Source organism: Bombus huntii, chromosome 10, assembly GCF_024542735.1.
Source record: "Bombus huntii isolate Logan2020A chromosome 10, iyBomHunt1.1, whole genome shotgun sequence".
Taxonomy (NCBI): Eukaryota; Metazoa; Arthropoda; class Insecta; order Hymenoptera; family Apidae; genus Bombus; species Bombus huntii.
In genome coordinates, this window is record NC_066247.1 from 11960777 (window position 1) to 11977342 (window position 16566).

Consider the following 16566-nt stretch of genomic DNA (forward strand, 5'->3'; position numbering starts at 1 on the left):
ATTACGCGCTTAACAAAATTAAATTTAGAACGATGTAAATATAGAGATACATGTGTTTACGTTTATAGATTATTGAAACTTATACGATATAATCTTTTATTCGTTCATAAAAAATTATAATTTATGATTACGATAAAATTACCAACGGAAAGTAACTCAAAAGTAGAAATACAGATATTTAAAGATTTTAAAAAGAAGACACACGCAAGCATACGGATATTACGATAGTGTGATGTAGACATCTAAAATGAATAATAAAGACGAGCTCTATAGATATCTTGCTCGTCACGTAGTACGAAAAATTCATGGATGTATATGGAGGCTGTGGTAATTGGGCTCGAGCAAATAAGCAATTACTATGTTTTGGCTTGGCAAATATTATAATAACGGGCTAGAGGGGTTAACCAGGTTATCTGGAATATGATCATCGGTTCAGGCGTTTTAGAGAGCGCCAAAACCGGCACCAGCCTGCTGCTCACTTTTATTTCCTTTTTTAATATAGTTGTTTACTCAAGGGAGCTTCGTTACTACCTCCATCAAAACTATGCAAAACTATATTCTTCGTTAATTTATATGTTTTATCTCGTAATCATAAAATCACCGAGGAAATTAGAAATTTCGTTGTTTTTGTATTAAAATACAGATAAATTAAGAATTTCCATTAATTATTTTTATTTCATTTTATGTAACATCTTTTTCTTATTTTTAATTGTACAATATGCTAACATCGTTTGGCAGGACAAAAATAAAACATCCTATATATTAATTTCGAATAAATCGGTATTTTCGGAAATGTACCGGAAGTTACGACCGATGTGTTTAATGCGACTTTAATACCACTTCGGGTTTTCCGCCTATTTTCAGTTTCCTGTCGGCGTTTTCGTTTTATTTGCCTTGCGGTGCAATTAGCGGTTTGCCGATTTTCTTTTTGATGGTTAAGCTTATGCATTGCCCTGTGTTTTCGGCATTCTCTAATGTTCCGTGAAATTCTATATCGTTAAATAAGTATACACCTTATTTCCTACTCGTTTTTCACAATTTACTTTTTCAATAATACACGATCTATCCGTGAAACGTTGCGTTACACCACATAATAAGTATATATTTTTAAGCACGATATCTTTGAAACCCGTGGAGGAAGGAACTTCGAACGGGTGCTCTTCCACCGAAACTCAAAGGACATTCGCTCGAATAATTTTACTTCCTCCGTCGTATGAATTCGTACGAGTTCCCTCGAGCCTTGGTATACACAAAACTAGGAAAATGAAGTATTGGATCATCCTGGCGATTCCATGTTTCTAACTTCTATGGTTGACTTTGTGATAAATAGCCTGAACTTCGTTCTTGACAAATGAGATCGATTTCACTGCCAACGAAATATATTGTCCGTGAATGTAATACTTTTGATAAGAGCGTAAACTTGCTGAATACAACAGAGTACGAACATACCGATGGATGGATCAAAGCATGTTTGTTTATAACAAGAAATTTTTAATCGACATATAACGATTTGGTTTGTAGATTTCTGAAATATTTCCAATTTCGTGATCGTAATTTGTTAATAATTAGATATTGTTTGTATTTAGGGTGAAAAAGATTTCTCTCGCTGGCCAACTGGTCCCAGGTGTGTACACTGGGAGCGTGGCAGACGCGTGCTTCTCCCCTCTTTAACCTCAGCCGAACGCAGTTGCTTTTACATGCTTCTTCATTCTTCCTATGTATGTATATATTAATATATGTACTATAAAATAATTTAAAATAAATATCACACAGCCTGGGAAATTTCATCTATATTTCAAGAGGTTATGAAATCTTTGTAGAAGAAACAGATCCTGAAAGTTATCTGAGATACGAAAACGTTTATTTCACAGACAGATAGGTTAATATCGTTTTCCTGTATATTATTTTTCTATTATATAGTTTAGCCTTTAGATATTTATCTTTTAGATGCAACGTGGATGGAACAAATCAAATTAAAGTACGAAGGAAAAATAGCGTATACTTAGTATCTATTAAACACAGATAAACATAGATCTTTACGATCCAAGTCGCTTTAAGGTTAAATAGAAACGCATAAATCATGGAAGAGACAAAAAGTGAAGAAATTTACACCTTCATAATGCAAATTAATAGCTCTTCCAAGCATTGCTATCGAAGAGAATAATGAGCCTTGTTTTAGACAATTAAGAGAAGAAGAACGTAGAAACTGGCCACGTAAGATTTGCATTTGAGAAAGGTGGTAATTATTTGCAACGGAATAACGCAATTATCAAATTGACCCTCGCACCCTCACATAATTACTCGCGACTTCAGGATTTAAGTGGATAATCATTGGGAATTGGCGAACTGTTCGTTGAACGTTGAAATTTGGCAAGCGTCAGAATGTGGGGCGCCTGGTCGTCAATGCGTACCATGTAATTTATGTTGAATGTATGTATACATCTCACGTGGATACTGGCGGTAGATTTTAACGCTGAATTTCGAATTTATTTTGCGTGAATTTTTCACGATAATCTGTTTCCGCATAAAAATTTCAACCTATCGTAATACGATAATCGTGTCGTGCTTCAATTGCGAAAAGAACAATCGTGTTCCTAGTTAAATTTCTTTATGTTAGTCAAAGAATTAGATTCGTTTAATTTCCTTTATATTTATACGGAAATCTTCTAACGTGTGTATTTTCTACAGGTATCCCTTGCTTTCAAATCTTTACGTATATTTTAATTACACCTATACGTAATTTCAAGACACGTGTACATTTTTCACTTTCAAGATGTTATTTAATATTAATTGGTCGTTATTAAAACAAAGTATCAGAGATTAAGGTTACCGATGAGCGAAAATTGACAGAGTTGGTGTAGTGGCAGCAACCTAACAGTAGGAGGAAAATGAAATTTTACTCTCAATCAGAGAGCCACTCGATCACACAGGAGGGTGCCATATTGTTACGTTCTAACCATTCTCTCTTCTTCTTTATTTCTTTTTTCTTCCATAATCTTTTCCTCTGGTTTGGATCAACTGTTGTTTTACGAGGACTCTTTAGCCTCGGCAGACGGCCCATTGTATCGCTTATTTCAATGCGCGGATTGTTTTCAAAAAGAAAGCACGATTGTTTCATCTTTTTCTTTTTTTTTTTTAGCTTCCTCCTCTTTGATGTTCTGCTATTTACCGATAGTAGCGTATCGAATGTACGGCTATTAAGAGTCTATGAAATTGTTAATGATAGTTTTAGAAAGGTAATGCACGAAATCCTAACTTTCAGCGAGAATCGTAAGACACCTTGTTCTTTAACATCTTGCGAGACAGTTGCGCGATGGTCATTTCTGAAATTTTTTCAATTTCTGCTGTTTGTCGTTTACGTTTCGAGATATTCTTCAACGAAACGATGGTACAAATCGTTTTTGCCTGTCGTAATACGAATCGCTGGAATGGTTCGGGCCACCATGATTTCGAAGCTATTTTCTACGTGGGTCGTTCGAGGCTTCTGGAAATCAATTTTTCCCCTCTGGCGCCAATTAACCAGAATTTTCTCAACTTCGACGTAGGTCCTTTGGCGCATGGTAGTTTCAAACTTTAACTTTGGGTAAGTTAATCGCTCCTTCCGTTTTTCTTTTTCCTCGCTTCAGTTCAGCCAATATAATTTGTCGAATTCATTCTCATGTCCACGTGATCTATTATCGTATCAAGGACGAAAAAACGCATTAAAACAATGCATTTTCTCTTTGGTTATTTCGTACTTGAAATATTTTTGAAATAAATGCTTCGTTTACTTTTATTTTTCATATTATCTTTTATTTTCCAAAGTCTGCTTGAATAGATATAGCAGAGTAATGATATCATAAATCTTAATGAAGCAAAGTTATTAGTAGACACATTCGTAGAAGCATCGTGAATTTATCTGAAGTTTCTAATTTGGCCTTCCATTCAATACGATGGGAAGAATATAATCGGCTTATATACATTTAGTTGACTAAATCCAGGAAAATGTGCCTACTATCTTTTTCTCCTTCTACCTATTTATCTCCTTTTGAACAAATTGATGCACAGTCGTCGCGACGAGACGAAAGTTGCACAAAAGCTTAAATCACGATAGACCGTGGATACCGGCTAGTTAGGAGAGTTTTGATGAATCCTAATCTTGTGAAATATATGCGTGAATAACGAGCCACGACGGCCATGGTGCGTTTGAATTAAAACATATTATCCTTGTCTATCCTACCGACTAATATCTACTAAATGGCGACTAATACCAATCCTATTCATACGGATGATATGCTTCAATGTGACGTTTACTTTTATATACTAGAATGTCATAATCTGACGCCATCCACGCAGCTTCATCATCTTTTAACATATTTAGTATCAGACAGTTAACGTTTAACAGATCAGAGACTCGAGCGAAATCTTTGTAAAACGGAAGAATTCCTTTCTTTTTTCAATTCGATTATTCCTTCCATGCTCTGTTTAACGTTAACTAATTAGAATATAATTGGAATATTTATATAACTTGACTTAATTTAATTTAACTTAATTTATATAACTTAAACGCGATCGTAGTATATGATACGGTAAAAGATAAAAAAGCAAAAGTGTTGGTAGTTCGGTTTCAGTCGAAAGTCGTGGGAACCGTTTTGATAGAATAGGAGAACGGACGACGTAGGAAGGTAGGAGAAGGAAACGAAGAATCTTGGTGGAAGATACAAAAGGGAAAAGAGAAGAAAGGGAAGGAAGGTAAAGCCGAGCAAAGTTTGAACGATGGGATGAGATCGTTGGTTCTGATTCCAAGCAAAAATTCGTGATACAATGCGAGCGTTTTCATTCCAAATAACGTAAATTCAATGTATATCCTGTTTTATTTACGAACTTCGATTAACGACATATCGTTGTATTTAACTACTTGTTCTCTACAACCTGCTTACTCGCAACGTTAAATAAAATTATAATTACAATAAAATTACAGTTGTTTATTCGGAGAAGCATAGAAATTTCAAATAATAATCACAAAATTGTACGATTATAACGTTATAACAGAATTCCTGTCCAACTTACTAAATACTACGATATAATTTTCGATCGCGTCGAATTATAAATATTTTTCTATCAACGTTCACTCTCTCTCTCTCTTTCACTTTCATAGTTATTTTCATTACTCGTAGATACATCGCTTGTCCAGATACTTTTACTTGTTGCATTTTAAATACAGGAAACCGCTTATGCAACGATCGCAATGTTCAAGAAACGACGAATACCGTGTACGTCTTTAGATCTGTTGTGTTCTCGTCATCAGCAAGACCTTTCGATGCGCGATAATTGGAGTCCCGAGAGGAAAGTATTCTTTCTCGTTCCTTGTCGGCTGTAGTTGTTCGTAGTAATTTAGCAGGTAGCGGGACCGCACGTTTCTACGTGGCCATGTTCACCCTCTGTCCTCGGCTCTCTCTTGGACGCCCTCCAACACCCTTTCTACCCATTCCGCGTGTATTTAAAAGCGTTTAAGGGTGCCCTCCAATCTCAAGTGCTCTTCGCCGGATACACAATGGTTCTTGCGTATTATTTGTTGGTGAAATAACATGCTGTCAGTTATGGGGGATATGCTAAATATATAGGGTACGGCTAGAAATTCGAAGGAGAATCGATCGAACTCGTCCTGGTGCTCGAGTGTTGTGCTTCGAGTCACGTTGAACCGGCGCGTTCACGTTTCAGAAGATTTTTATATCGAACGATTCTTTCAAGAGAATCCGCATCAACATGGCTATGGTTGCATTTCGGGCACACGTATTCATGGATCACAGATTCGAACTTTTCTCTTCCTCTTCGTCTTTATTCTTAAGTTGTCAATTCGCATCGTCGAGAAGATACGGAAGATTCTGTCGATCTTCCGATTTCTTTATTTTCTTTCCCGGTATTTAACGATAAAATGAATTCGAAGTAGCAAGGTAAGAGTTTTTCTCTTGGTAAAAGGAATTCGATTTATTTTTATTTTAATGACTATACGTGTTCTTCTATTTTAGCGATTTGCAATTTATTCATTTGTATACTTTTGCTGCACAGGCTATGATAGATACGTATATGGACGTCTAAACGGCTGATCAAACGCCGATCAAGAATTTCGCAGTTATAAATTTACTCATGCTCAAGGTTAATCAGTCTTCCGAAAACAAACAGTTCCGCCTCTTCGTTAATTCGTGCATGCTCTCGAAACGATAATCAAATAACGCCGAATCGATCGGACACAGGATACACGTAATTAAAGAGTATGTAATTATGGACTTTATCGAAGACGAGCGGTATTAAGTTATTAGTTATTAATTGCTTTATTAGATTAAGCGACCGAAGATGCGTCGAGAGGCGGAGAATCGGTGGTATAAATTCGCCGTAATCGTTTCCTTCCTCCGCCTTTAAATCGATTAATAGTACAAATAGAAACAATAAATCATATTTTAGTAGAATACCAATTAATTCCTATAGATTGAAATAAACTTTACTATAACAAAAAAAAATATATATATATATGTATATATAATAATAATTTAAGTTTACAACTAATAAGCTCAACTAAATAATTTTTATTTTGAGAATTTTTACGACGAGTTTAGTTTTGTAAAATATTAATTCAGTAAAAAATCCGCATAACTAAGTTCACTCGAGCAAGCTTTTGAATTACGAATGACTTAATCTTTAATACTTTAACTGACAGCCAAAATATACGCAGTTAGTTACTATTACCAACCTTTTTCTTGTTTTATACAATTTCCGTACGCAATAAGAGGGAACCGTATCTTGTTAAAGTCCAATCCAGTTAACATTACGGCCTGGTCTGCTATCATCAGATTACAATGTAAAGATACTAAAGGTGGTAAAACGCTGACAGGGTCACGAAACGTGTATTGTGAATTCCTTTAGAGTCGTAACGAGTTGCAAGCGTGGGCGGACGTAAGTGCGAGACACGTTTCACCTTCTACTCTGACGGGATAATTTTCTCTTCTGGCTTATCCCTTCTTCACCGTCCATATCATTCGTTCATCCTTCCAGAGGCATCGTATAAAAGTAGGTAGTCTGATTGCCTAAACCGACGTTTTATTTTTACTACAACTCCGATTCGTTTCTCTCGGCGATAATAACGATCGAACGCCGATTATGTGCGTGAACAATTATTGATCGCGTTTCTGTCTATCGGCCAGCGTCAAATTGTATCGAATCTTTCACAGAATTCTTCCGTTTCCTTTCAATATCTTCGAAACGTGCATTTATTTTAGAAATCATAAATGTAAGTAAGATCGTCGAATAAACGTTACGTCTCTGTTGTTACCAACACGAAAATGTTATTTGATTTGTGGCCGAGAAAGAGTCGTTCGTCTGTAATAAGCGTACCGCCTCTTCCTCAATATATTTGTCTTGATGGCTCAATGCGCACGTGACCGCTCGAGAGCGGCATGACTTTACAATACGACCCTCGAAACGGTTATAGCTGTACCAGCGATGAGAACGTAAAAGGCTGTAAAAACATTCTGGTAACCGGTAGAATAATTCGAAAAGCAGAATGAACGACGATCGCGTACAATTAAACGTCCCGTTTTACTTCGTTACACGCCTCTTGTCCGCCAACGTTGGCTTTCAGGCGCAACAAGTAAACGCGTTCGATGTAGACAAAATTCAGGAAACAACTCTCAGTTCTGTACTTTTGTTTCATTTTATAGGAAAAAGAAGTTGCGAAAGGGCGACTATTTTTTTTCTTTCTTCTCTCCTATGATTTCACTTTTCTTTTCCTTTTTTTCTTTTCTTTTCCTTCGATAAAAAGCGCATAACTGGTATCAGATGCTTGCGGGACGCTTGCGAGGCGTGTAATTCTTTCGTGTTACACGCAGACGATTTCACCGCAGTCATCCGCTCCTCGTCCGTGTGTCGTTTTAGTAAGTAGCGGTAAGCTTGTCGGTCCGAGATGGTCCGAAGATAGGATCAAAAGAGGTGAGAGGACCACCCGGTCTATTTAGAATATGAAGAACCATGACATTGGTGTCAGATGTCTCATCGAGAATGTTGACACCTGTAAGCGCTGTTGGAACATTGGAATCAGTGGCAGGTTGTGCGTTAATTTTAACGCACCATGGTAATAGCAGCTGGAACACGACTGTCGATAGAATACGTTCGATATTTACCACTTTCCACATTTACGATTTTTCCACTTTTTCGTTCAATCGCGTAAGAATTATATTTTACGACAATTTTTATCTTATGAATTTATTACAATTATTTACAATTGAACAAAAAAATAACGGAGCCAGAAATTCTTAGTGGTTCAAAAAGTGGTTCTAGATACAGATAAGACATCGTTAAAAATTAGTGGAAATCGTTATCGTCTCCAGAAATTAATCAGTGAGAAAGATCGTTCGAAATGGTGTTACAAATAAATCGCCCTATTAGAATCGCGTGGAACTTCGTACGAAGACGATAACAATCGCTACGAGCTTTCGAGGCTATGCTTTCCGTGAATAAAGCAGAAACTTACTAATGAAGAAGGAGCAAAAGTACAACTAAGGCGAAGCTTAGTAAATCTTATCGCGAACCGTCATCCTCTCATTGACTATGCATTCCCAGAGGAAAGCCGTGAATTTTGCCTCGGTATGTTTCAGCTAACTGGAATATCTCACTAGAAGAGGTAGGTGCCACTAAATTTCCTTAAACCTTTTTTCCTCTTTTTTCAAGATTCGGTTCTGATGCCGTTGACAATCTGATCGTACCTATTCCCACGAGAAAAACAGAGATAAAAGTAGAAAAAATGGAAGAAAAAAGAACGCGCGTAGTGCGGTAGAAGAAAAAGGAAAGGTAGAAGCTTGTAATCGTTTGCCGATCTTCGCAGTGTTGTCTCAGAAATGCTCTTCGCACCTATTTTAACGCGCATGTATTATCGAGAGATTGGATCAGCAGGTATTTATTTTTCGAACAAAAACTTCCAACGACAGTTCCCGGTTTCTCGTCTAGCATTTTTTCACTGATTCGCATCTCGAGTTATTTGTCGTGTAGGAAAAAAACGTGTTGGAAACGAAACGTATAATGAATTGGCGGCAGGTTGGTTTTAATCGGAAATTACACCGGTTTTTGTTCGATCTGTTACAGGTTACCGAATATCGAACGAATCAAATTACGAATCGATATGATAAACACCAGATACATTTGCCCGATACATTTTTCATCTAAATCCGTTCTAATAAATTTGACGAATGTTTAAAAAGAACTTTTGTTCGATCGAAAGATCCATACCGCGCAGCGCACTTGTTCAAAGTCTTACGGATATTTGTTTCCGGTATATAAATTATAATACTAAATCGATATAAGGTAAGAACGGAAATTTAAGCAGTTCTCACGAATTAACGAGTAATTCACGATAACGTCTGACGAGACTATCCAAAAACAGCGCCGCCCACATCCGGAGGAGGCATATACTGTTAGTGATGGTGGTGCGATCAGGTTGATCAGTGATCGGTGTAACGCGTCCGTCGGCTTTACCTACTTAACTCGCATTTATCCAGAGTGATCTGAACCTTTATCGTAAATTGGGTCGTCCTTATAAATTCTGTCCGACTTTATAATTTTCGGATAAATATGACTTATGATCGAACAGCGTGCGAACTGGCACATGCACAATGCGAACGAAAAGAGTAGAAAATTATACTTAATAAAATTACATACTCTCGTACAGTTTGTAATATCTAATGCTTGTAACGTATTATTCGATATGCATTAGGCTTGCGTAACATTAACATCATCGTGTATATTATGCACGAATATCTCGCGTATCGCGTTTCGATTACCACGTAATACCTATAGTCTTATTTTTTATTCATATATTTTTACGTTCGTTTAGGTTTATTTTATTTATCCTTTTCAGGTTCTCGATACATCGAAATCGAATCGAACCGCTTTTGATCTTCGAATTAACGTGGTGGACGGACGAATGATAGCGTGATTTGGCATAATCACGAGCATTAGTAGTGAAAATATAGTTGCACCTATTACGAGGATTTGCAGGTAAAGGGTAGTGAGAAGGTGGGCCAACAGGGCAGGGTGAATAAGGCGCTCGAGCCTACGCGGGTCGCTTTTTCGAGGGAGGACGAGCCATATGGGGAGCATACGGTAAGCAGGCTGCTGCACCCGCTGCCTCGAGGGTTTAATCTACCTACCGTCCGCCAAATTACCATCCGAGGAAATCGTGTATCCTCGAAAGATCGCTGTGACGACGTTTCCGTTATTACTGACTTTACTGCATAAGAATGGGTATCACGAGGCCCATTAGTTTAGCAAAAGAACACTCGACTTTATTTCTACTTATCAATACGCTATATGTCCATCGATGGATTTAAAATTTGTTTACAGGCGAAATAAAGTCCGATCCGTTCTTGTAAAATACGGCAAAAGATAAGAAATACCGTGTTCCGTCGTCGTTGTTGTCTTTATATTATGGTTCTGTGTAAAGACTTGACTTTTTTAATTCGATTCTTTCGGTTTTCGTCGAAGAAAAGCAGACACTGTCTAGTAGACATTCCCGGGTTTTGTCTCTCGCTTGCCAACTGTCCCAGGTGTACGTGTCTGAGGATGAAGGCAAAAGGCCCAAGAAGACTCGAGGCGTGTGGCTGGCGCGTGCTGCTAGTCCCCGATTCCGTTTCCCCGCCCTTAAGTTGCTTCCGATCGTTGTCTGCCATAATCAGCATCACCACTGCCGCCGCCACCACCACCTCAACAGCTACGGTCACGCTTTTTAAATACGCGAAGCGAGCTTTCATGCCTTCGTACCCTCGGAAATCGTATCATATTTCCTCCCTTCTTTTCTTATTTCGTTCTTATTTTCTTCGTTCTCCAAGCCTTATTATTCGTCATAATCACAATTGCCCGTTTATTTCGTTCGTAAAATCTATTAAACAATTTTTTTTGGTTTTATATCAAAGATGTTTCGATCGAATGCTTACGTTCTACACGTCGATATTCGTTGACATATTTCTTGGAATATTAGTTTGATAGATTTTATGGGAAAAGTGAATGGAATAAACCGATGGTAAGGGAAATAGAATCGTCGTTGATCGCTTTGACGAAACTGTTTATATATAACAGAAGTGGAAATTTGTGTTATTCGTGCTCGAACATTATTATGGAAATTTGAAATGTAAGTTGTTTGTTCCTTTCGGCGGTAAATTTGCATAAACACGGTGATTTTCGAACCAACCAGAAGATGATATAACGCTAATTTGCAACTTTTAACTATTCACTTTTCACCGTCACGAATATTTTTCTCTTCTAAGCTATTCTAACCGAAATACCTTGTTTAACGTAAAATTCGTTATCGTCGCGAATTAATTAAAAATATCCCGATACACGTAACTATCGTAGTAACGTCTATCGATATAATAATATTCGTATGGAAAGGTAAAGCCTTTTGTCAATTTTCACAAACAGACCTGCCATTGTGAAGCGTTGTTAGGTAAAATGGATTTCTTAAAATATTGTGGGAAAAAAGAAAATAGGAGGAATAGACGGCGAAGAAAAGAGAAGAAAGGTACACGTTTTAAGTACTAATTTGTAACATTCTGAAAGTTTGCAAGAATGAATTGTATGGCACGCGAGGCTATACGCCAACGTTTTTTTCCATCTGACACGGTAGATTATTGGCAAGAGCGGCTTCTTTGATAATTCCTAAGGCGCGTTAGCATTTCTATGGCGTTGAATTGCTTTGGTCCGTTTTACTGAAGCGCCAAAAATCGTTGGTATCGCGTCACCATTGTGTTACGTTTGTTGGACACGTTGGCCTGTTTAACCATTTATCTCGTCATTGACGTTAATCAGAGCGATTTCGGCTTCGGCAGAGATCTTCTGCAAGGATCCATATAATTTGGTTTGTCACGCTTATACGTAATATGATCGATGCACGTGTACATGCGAACAGAGTATCCTATATTCCTATTTATCGATACAAATATACCAAGAAATTATTCCAATTAATTTCCTAATAATCTGTTCGATAACGAATTTATCCTAGTCACTCGCTTTTCTTCTTTTCTTCGTCGACGTTTCCCAAATTTTTAATACGTTTTTAATCGCCGATTCTTCCTTGCTACTTAATCTTCTACTAAAAACCGTGACTGCCCTTCGGTATAATTATTAAGTATTCTCCAAAACCTGGAAACCAGGTTACCCATCGCAACGATTTTAATCTAAAAACGAGGGTTTTATGGGCTCAGATGAAGCTGGGCATAGATATATGCTACGGAAATAGATACCATGAAATCCCATAGGATCCAAATAGCGTTCCCTTTGCGTTTTACCTACGTTTAGGGTTAAAATCCGTTTTTAGGGAAGGAAATTTGACAAACAGTCGAAGGGGCGGTAACGTGAAAATATATTTTTCTATAAACTTTTGTTTCTTTCGAATGGTCCGATCTGGTTCACCCGCGCGATAGTGGGCATTCTATGTAATTCTATAGTAATATGCTGATATTGTTTAGAGTAATTTTCTTAATATATTATTCCGATCGTATCGATAGAATATATTTTAATAATGTTATTGAAATCTATGTAAATTTCAGTCTATCATAATTTTATAATTTTCATACTGGACAAAATTATATATAATAAAAGATTAAGTAATTAAAATTGATCGTAACACACTTTACTGCTATTATGCGAATCTAACGTAACATAAATGCGATAATCTTAGGTAATAAACGGTGCATTCCATTCATCTCGTATCGAATCTTTGAAAACTACTGTAAAGTAATGTTTTTATATTCAGGACCACACAGGTAGCCGAGGCATATTAACTTCTGCATGCAGATTCTACCAACAATCAATGGTAACGCTATATTCAATTTTTATACTGAATATTAAGCAGCATCGTATCATGTTACCGGTAACTGCTTCAATCCTTATCCGAATTTTATATTCTCACGATCAAAGTTGGCAAAGACAATTACGATGTTCTCAATCATATTTATCAATTTGAAATTATCGACCATATTCGAAATTACAATGTCGATTTCTATGTATTACTATATCGTTTAAACAAATAGACACAAGGTTCTCGTTTATACGTAATATGTATAGTCTTTGCTCCACTACTCTGTATTTTCTTTTTCTTTCTTCTTCTTTTTTTTTCGCTCAGAGATTCAACGGAGATCAGGTATCCGGCGCGTAGAAAAATTTTAACGCGTTTACGACTGACCGTCACGGCGGAAAATCCTTTGAAACATCGACTGTCGTAATTACGAGCGACTTATAACAGTATGGTAACCCCTTCATTTGTGAACTATGATAAACTGTTGCTCATCTACGGTTCCGAGATTTGCCTCCATGATTTATGCTAATACAATGGACCTACCTCAAAGTATCTTCTACTAAACGCTCTATTAGGCTTAAGTTAATTACGAGACTACCTTCTTGTGGGTTGGCTCGATGCGATCGTTACCATATTACGATACATATATTACGCCCTTAACGATGCCAACCGCTTTTGCATTAAATTTGGACAAGCGACGATCACAAAAAGCATAGAAGTTTTTTTCTTTGTTACTGTCAACGCGTTTATATCTGTTGAGGTTGACTGATAGAGGAAGTGGATGAATTTGTAATAGACAAATATATTGAAATAAGTATAGCTATAAGTACAGGTATAGCGTACGCTGATACTGATCCTCGCCTTTTCAGCGTTACAATACAATAGAACTTGTAATGGAAAAATATATTGAAATAAGTATAGGTATAAGTACAGGTATAGAGTACACCGATCCTGATCCTCACCTTTTCAGTGTTGCAATACAATAGAATTATGATAGGGAGCACGTTGATATATTTATAGCCTAGGACATCAGCAAGAAGTTAATCTTGGTGTGTACCTCTAGCTGAAGGCTACAAGAGACAACAATAGAAATCTACTTATAGCTCCTTTTGTTTCTAGACCTTGTAACCCAAAACAAAATTTATATTCAAGGGCACAATAATATGGACCTCTCCTTACTTTCAATGTTTTCACTAAATCCTATTCTCTTCGTAACAGCGATCTCCAGATTACGGGTATACAAAAGAAAAGGTTTAAGGGTTTTCTTCAAGTAATTACTACAACAATATCATTCAAGGGATAACGGCAAAAAGTATCGCTATTTTTCTATCACAATATTTAAAATATTGCCTTCTAAAATATTATTTACGAGATGAGTTATAGATTACCATAGAAGTAGCTAAAGTTAAGATATGTAAATTTAATACGTAGAACATTTTGACCACCAACGAATCTATTGTTGTCTTGCGACCACGATTATGGACAATAACTTCATTTTCTTCTGGCTCCAGGTTCTGTTACTTGTCGGCGTTTGAACATACCGACACGCCGCCTAGTTATTTGAGCACCCTCCGATATACCATTTCCAGAGCGTAATCGCTAATCACTCGTCAGATTTCAAAGAAAGGGACAAAGTCACAAATAAAGACTAGTTTCGAACGTTACTTCGGTTTTGGGATGCGCCGCTTCGACCACCGAAGCTCTATATAACTACGCTTGTTGGCTGATTTTACGGTTTCTACGAAACTACGTTCCCTCTCCAAGGAAATCGCAATTTTCGTCCTTTAACAAAATTTAGAACGTTCTTATGCAAGCGTTACTTAATACCATATGCTCAATATACGCGTTTAGATACACGCGCGCTACCGATGACAAATTTTCAAGCGCTAACGTTATCAAGACATCCACCATTTGCCATTAGCGCCGATGTTTCTTTCAAGAATCAAAGTTTCGTCCTTTAACAATCGTAATATTTCTAAATCTTCCGTCATGGTGTAATTTCAAAACGGAGTATCTGCGAAAAGAACGAGAGGCGATCGATAGCAACCTCGAAGAGAGGAATGTGAATTTTCGGATGAAAAGTTTTCCAAATTATCGCGTAAATTATCGAATATTACCCACGGACGCGCGTGAACATTGTTAAATATCTGACAGAATTTGTAAAAATTGTAAAAGCCAGATCTTCGAAGTTTACCGTTTCTTAGATGAAACAGGAGGATGCGGTTTTCATCTCGCCTTTCAAGGAGTAAGCCGGGCGGTTCATAATAGTCGATGATGCTTAAACACGAATAGCGGCGGGACGACGTCGGGCCAGCCTGGAAGGACAAAATGAGGAATTCGAAAGCGGAACCGGATAATGTGGTAATTGTATTCTGGGAATCAGTTCGGCACGCACTCCTTAACAAGCTTCGACGCGGCTCCCCTGTCTGGTTCTAGACACGGCAAGTTGAACAGCATAGACGAACGGTCAGTTCGTTGTGGTATACAATACTCGGATCTATCTTTTTGATAGCGCGTGATTTCTTTTCGGAAGCACAGGTGTCAGAGTCACGGCTGTCACGTCCGAGCTGATCAATTATCATCAAGAGCTCGTTTTGCTAACACGACTCGCTAACTTGTCATCTGTCATGATTTTCAGGAAACGGTTATTGCGATTCAAGGATATGAAAAATATACCAATTATGGATTCTGTTTTTTTAACAATTCTATTTTCATGCGGTAGCGCCTGTTGACTATCTTTAATCGTAGAAAAATGGATCGATCGATGTTATCACGACGACTTTGTTTTCTACATTCCTAACTCTGCTCGTAATACGATAGATAAGATTTCAACATAAACTTGAGACCTATTGGGAAATTGACATTGTTACAGCAAGATAAAATAATCGTTACGATGATGTAATAGAATACAATAACAGGGCGATAAGCGAATGAAATAAATGTTAAAAATTATAGATAAGTGTGTCTATGTAATGAATTTATTAATATCGAATAATAAATCATTCCACGATCTTTCTTCTCAAATTTTTATCCCAGAATTTCAGCTCAGAAATCGATCAATCGTTCTGGCCAATTTCGAACGTGAATACTCCTCTCGATGAATTATTAATAAGACGGAAAATGTTAAGAAACGAAAGGGAAAATGGGAGGAGAAGAATAGCGAATGAGATGAAACAAATGATAATTAGTCGATCTCCAAGCCTGCATTCCTCGTTATTTAGCCTGTCTGCGAAAGTTTACATCTCTATTTCCAAATACATATTCATTGAATATATCTATGTGTATTCTATATAGATATCGTTCAGAGTCAACTTCGTGGAGGGTCAGACGAATAGCGTCATACGGTGCTCTCATAAATTACCACTAGTCGGATAACATGTTATTTGCCACTGAGCTCACAAATGAGTGCACTTTGTATTTAATTACTCGACTCACGCCCAGGGCGCATCCTCATGACGGGCCTACCTCAGATCATTTTTACCCAAGGAATATCCCTTCTGTCGATCCATTTTTCCTTTCTCACACTTTCTTCTCTTCCCTCCTCTTCGCTTACTACCTTATCGAATCTTCACCTCGTTTCCTTTTTTTTTTTTTTATATATCTTTTTTCCATATTTTATTCCTCGTAAGCAATATGATTAATCGCAGCAATTAATAATTACGTTCTTTAGTTCTACCGAAGAATGGTATTTTACGATGTATTTCGTCTCTAGAAATACTTTTTGTAGTATTTTTATTCTTAACTTTTGT

General features: G+C 37.1%; 1 long non-coding RNA gene across 4 annotated transcripts; it reads left to right on the top strand.

The window, feature by feature from the left end:
- The first annotated feature begins 24 nt into the window (after positions 1-24).
- Positions 25-15806, top strand: LOC126870672 (uncharacterized). 4 transcript variants are annotated; one of them, XR_007691391.1, is made up of 7 exons: positions 25-1513; positions 1587-1879; positions 1948-8616; positions 8701-8922; positions 9112-9330; positions 9884-15178; positions 15456-15806. It is a non-coding gene; the product is annotated as an uncharacterized LOC126870672 (long non-coding RNA). The 4 variants fall into 4 exon arrangements; XR_007691392.1 differs by lacking the exon at positions 9112-9330 and having other exon boundaries at positions 26-1513; positions 15456-15805; XR_007691393.1 differs by lacking the exons at positions 8701-8922; positions 9112-9330 and having other exon boundaries at positions 27-1513; positions 1948-8653; positions 9884-13649; positions 13751-15178; positions 15456-15805.
- The last annotated feature ends 760 nt before the right edge of the window (positions 15807-16566 follow it).